The sequence below is a fragment of the Spinacia oleracea genome, chromosome 6 (genome assembly GCF_020520425.1).
Source record: "Spinacia oleracea cultivar Varoflay chromosome 6, BTI_SOV_V1, whole genome shotgun sequence".
NCBI classification, from domain to species: Eukaryota; Viridiplantae; Streptophyta; class Magnoliopsida; order Caryophyllales; family Amaranthaceae; genus Spinacia; species Spinacia oleracea.
In genome coordinates this window covers 111,382,286-111,388,285 of record NC_079492.1, presented here as the reverse complement: position 1 = coordinate 111,388,285, position 6,000 = coordinate 111,382,286, and positions in this window count along the sequence as shown.

The window sequence follows — 6,000 nt, the reverse complement described above, 5'->3', positions numbered from 1 at the left end:
AAGTATTGTATAGCAGTAGGATTCCGTGTACAATAATTAAAAAAATAATTACTATGTCAAAATTAAAGAAATAATGTTATAATAGAGAAATGTTATAATTTTAATTCATGGTCAACTCTAATTAGACTTATTAAGTCAAAATTATTGAAATAATGTTATATTAGAGAAAACTTAGATTACTAAGGCTATTTTAGAGAAAGTGACAAAATATTTGTTATCAATGAGAATTTGCAAAAGTATAATGCTACCAAAGAGAATTTCCCTATTTTTTTTTATTGTTTTAATAAAGTAATATTTGCCCCTAAAACCTTCTTTTTAGCATCAATGAAATTTATGATGCCCCTAAAAAGTATTTTTTAGCATTAAAGAAATTTTCGGGCAAGTCTTTGATTTTTATTGTTCGTTTTTTGCTTTTTATCCATATTTTGTGCTCGTAACCGTGATTTTTATATTCTTTTGTTCATTTCTCCGACTTATTTTTCATGAATTAGGTTTCTGATTTTTTTTCCCCTTGGATTAATAAGGGTATAATAAACTAAAGTAAACGATCAACCAATAGGAGAATTAATAGTAGCATATGTAGGATTCGAACCTACATCATTGTGCAATTGCACAAAGCTCTGCCAATTGAGCTAATAGACTCTTTTTATTGGTATAGTGTCATGGTAGTTTTAAGAAGAATAAATAAAGTGTAGTGACATATTAGTTTACATAGTCTTTTATTATCTTAAGTGAGCCCATGCGAACCAGAATTTTATCTAACCCAACTGATCAAAATAACGAGCAATGATCAACAACAACCCCACATACATTGTTAATTACAGTTGGACCGGGATCTACCAACGTGAGATTCTGACTGTCTCCAACAGTCATTATAAACTATAAAATGAAATATATATCATGTATATACTCAGTTGCAAATGGAAATGAAATATTTTATGCGTCTATATTCTACTCATCACTGAAATCCTGAATGTATGACCTAACAAATGGCCAATAGTGTCCAAACAAGATTAATCCACACATTAGACCCAAAAAAGGATACCGTATGGAAAGAACACCAAAGACCTACCCTCATAGCTTACATACTATCACGTGTGTCAGTGACCGGCAATGTGAAGATCCGTTGACTTCAGTGAGCTTTTAGATCTTCGACTTGTTTGCAGACTTATCAAGAAATTTTGGTTTCTCATCTATTTGGCTGCTGTTATCATCATTTTGCAAACCAATTAAAAGGAAAAGTTATTGCAAGGCATATAATGTTCAAATAAGAGTGTTCTTAGCTATAATGATAACAAATTTGAAACGGAAAACAAAGTCTAAACATAAGACATATACCATAGCAAACATGGACGGCACAACATCAGTTCGATCTGGAATACTGGATCCTATCGCAGCACTTGCAGCAGGAAATATGCCAAGTGTAGGGCCCTGGATAAGCAAACAGCCAAGTGAGCCAGCCATACTTTAACTTAGGAACAAAAAACATTTTCTTTCATTCTGTTTTGGTACGAAGTAAAAGGAACTCAAGAAGCATATTGACCCCTCACTAGAGAGAGAGGTCGAAGAAGAAGAGACTGTAAATGAGTAAAACCAGAGTAAACAAGAAAATGACATCACAAAGTACCTAGAATATCAGTGAATGAACAATTAACAACACAATAGACCTCATCCAGCTAAACACAACGATTTCATCATAGATAGTTTTAAAGTTAAATTTTGTACTAAGCAGCATAACAAAATTGAATATTGTACTGAAATTCCAACTAAAAAATTGATCGAGAAAATAGACTGCCCAGGCAGATAGCAAAGGCAACACATGGGATAACATGCTAAAGCAGGCAGAATTACAGGGCAGTATATATTATAGATGATAATGCAATAAGGATTTACAGCAACCAAGAACAGTTAACAGCATAGGTTATTAATTAACAAAAATCTGGAAGGCGTTAGATCAAATGAAGTGAACTTACAGTACCGAGAGTGAAGAACAATGCTCAAGAGGAGGTATGATCCCCTAAATGAAGTTCTTTTCTAGTATCAACTCTTGTATAGAAGTAGCTTTTCCAACTTCAGCAGGGGTTCTCCCATTCAGCTTGATTTCGCTTAAATCAAGAACATTCATCGCCCTTAATTCCACAACATTACTTGGAATAGTGCCTGTCAAAGTTTCTTGACAAAGCCAAGAACTCCAATAGCACAATCAGCTGCTGCACATGCAATTGTCCTCCCAAAATCATTAAATGCAGATGTAAAAGTCTTAACCAGAGATATGTAATATGATCTACATTGTTAAATAAATCAACAAGACTGGAACGGACTTGCCTCTATTTTCTTGGTCCCTAAGACAATATCTGATCCGATAAAGTCATCACTGGAAATCAGGGTATGGTCACCTTCAAATTCTTACAACACATAGCGTGTGTGATCTACAGCCATAGCCGCAGGATCCTACAGCCATACAAAAATCAAATCAGGAAGAAAGTGGTAGGTTGCTTAATAAACAAAAACGCAACACAAAAAATAAGATGCACTCGCTTATTTGTAGGTTCAAATGGATAGCGGAAAGCTCATCAATGTGCTTACGCGATTTGATAATGTCATGCACCACAGTCCTCTAGCTAACTCAAAAACTCTAAACTTTCCTAAAACCAAACTGATCAGAATAACAAGAAGCAATGTCAGCAATACCTCTACAACTATTAGACCAGCAGCAGTTGCGGCCTTCAAGTCAATGTAATCGTTTCAGCCTTCAAGTCAAGTCAACCATTCCAAGTGTTTCTAGCACCTTAACAACAAGTAGTAGTGAAGAGTTTGATAATTTCTTCTTGCCCAATTGTTAGAATGAAAGAGTCTTACCTTGCTGCAATACATGTTCTGGAAATAATTTTATTTGTGACATCCAAAGGCTCAAATCAGACATAATTTTACATAAACAACATAACTTTCAGGCAATGTATAAAAAGGCTCAAGGGTCACCGAGGCAATTTAACCTCTATGACAACACTTGATAATATGTAGAATTGTTTTAACTGTGTCAGTGATTAGATTGAGCTATACTTGATAATATGCAGGATGCTATACCACGCATGGATCCATGATCTTTATACCATCAATATTTTCATTTTTAAAGTGTAGTCTAAATGAATTCACCTGCCATAATTTTTCAGATGAGATAATGATATACACAAGCGAAACAAATACAACAAATAGCAGAAATTCAACTATGGTCAACTCTGATCATATAGTTTGACATTCAAATTGAATAAATCAGTAAATAGCTTCAAAACCTAGTTGAACCTTCAACTGTAATGAACTTATAACGGATTTCATCGTCATTTCCAACACAGTTGTAATTCATGAATTGATAAGCAAAACCCTAAATAACTGAAATTCAAAGTCGAGTAGTTCTGTTAATTGCAATAGATACCAGTAGAACCTTCAGAATTGGTGAACTTTGTTGTATTTCTGATAGCATTCTAAATGTAAATTTAAGCAAAAACCTAAAGTTTGAAATTCAAGTCGGTCAAATCAATAAATTGCTTCAGATTCTAACTAAACCTTCAAAATTAACAAAAACTAGAAACAATTGAAACATGAACCTTTGCATTTTCAGAAGAAAAAAAATCAACAACTTCAATTTGCTCAAAGATCGATAATACAGTAGATCTTATTCAATCAATAACAAAAATCAAACTTCAAAGTTGGAAATCGACTCACCTGCTCGAGGCCCCGATAACAACCCAGTATATATAAAAACTCATTATAATTTTTACATACACAAAATTAAAACCAGAAATCATGACAATAAAGCAGAAAACGTATTTCCTCACAAATAAGAATCAAATTCAAACACAGAAGACTAATCAAACTATAATCAGCGTATTTAAACCCTAGAAATTCATGGTCCGAAACGAATTTGAGAAAAGCGGAAAATTAGATAAAGTATTCAATGATAAAAGAAGAAATACCTCATCAGAGACTTGCCGCTAATAAAATTACCGATTGATCTTCTTCAATAGGGCAGGACAGTTCACAAGAGAGTAGGAATTGAGGGAGAGGCGCGGTGACCTGAAATTTCTGGCGCTCAATAGTGTTTTAACTCCCACTTTGGTGAAATGTTGGGGAAATATCTTGGATTAAGGGTTTAGGAAGGAGTAGAGGAAGAGCGCTGAATAGCTAAAGAGGTTCCTTTGAATTCTTTTGGGAATTTTATGCCCGCGCTCTAATCCCGCGTCTCTTGTAGAAATAATAACAACAAATTTATTTTATTTTAATTTTAACCTATTTTTTTTGTTGGAATGTATAATGACTAAACATGTCAAAAATCGACCCAACCCGTACCCGACCCAAAAATAATGGATCATGAATAAGTTTTTGTGATCGTAACCCGATTTTATCCGAATCTGAGCAACCCGAAAAATAATGGGTCAAAACCCGACCGAACCCATTTTGGACCCGACCGATTGAAAATCATTATATTTATAGTATAAATGAGATTTTGAGAAAATTTAAGCAAAATAAACATGTTGTTTTTACTATTGTTCTGTGTGATATGATTTTAATTTGAATTATACGACATTTTATGGTTGAATTTGACTAACTATAAACTTGTGTAGGAAAATTTGTTAATTTGTGCCCATATTTTGTATATTAATCACCTACGTTAATGAAAATATAATGAGCATTTCAAAATCTCTCAACTCGTTGGGTCGACCCGGACCCAAAAGTTCTGGGTCTTGAACAAGCATTTGTAAACCCGGAAAGTGACCGACCCGATATAACTCAAACCCGAAAATATTATTTTACAACCCGACCCCACCGACCCATTTGACAGGTATAATAATGACGGTTGAATTTAGTAACAACAACTATTGTTTGTTTCGTTCGGATATTGATCGGTCTTGGTTTGACATGGTTCGCCAAGGTAGAAAAAATTAAAGACGTGAAAACAATCAGTCATACGTTGACCGTCCCTTTTGACGGTCCCTTATGTTTTAAAAACCGCTCAACCTCAGATTGTCGCGCATCATATTTCAAGTTCCTAAATAAGATGGCCCTTGTCTTGGAAAATTTTCAAATTAGGGAATCGCCTAATACCTCTATGACGAGGAATATACAGGTGTAAGGAGCTGCAGTGCCACAGGGAGTGGAAGTAGAAGAGTTATCTAGATTTCTATTGGTTTTGTGCTTATTTTTTTCAATATTTGGTAAGCTAACCACAAGCTATTCTAAGAACCATTTGTAAACTTGAAGAGTTGTTACACTCATAATTTTGTAAAATGATTACAGTATACTCTAATCACTCATACATTGTATCATGTAGGAAATTTACAGCCTTTTTAACTTCTATGAAATTCCTCGTCATGGCAGCCACATATTGCATTCTCTATACCTATGTTTGTAAGTACTTCAACACTGTAAACCAAATAGCAATTCAACTAGTTAATAATATCTTTCAAAACATTAGTGAAGATTAAAAGTAAGATACATTTTTTCTTTAAAGTATATATGTAAACAAATTTACAGCCTCTGCAGGTCTGAATCACCTTCAGTTTTGCAAATTGAACAGTTTTATAACATCTATTACTATATACTAAAAGAGACACCAGGAATGACACGTGTCAATTCCTGGTGCGATTTTTTCCCGCCAAAAACCCTATCCTAAAAGAAAATATATCTACTTTATTCTATTTTTATTTTCTCTCCTTTTGTATAAATGTTTATAAATAGAAAATATTGTAGGATTATTCAATATTTATATGACATTATTAAACAATTTTGGTAATATTAATTTAGTCTGGTCGTCATATCAATAATAGAAAATATTCTTACTCAATATTTTGTTCATATTAAGCATATCAAATATTAATTTGGTCAAACAATCATATAAAATATATAATATATAATAGAGAGAAAATAGTATATTATATGATAAAATGAGTACGTTCGAAATTTATTAATTACACAATAGATTTAAGGAATAAATATTTCAGTTAA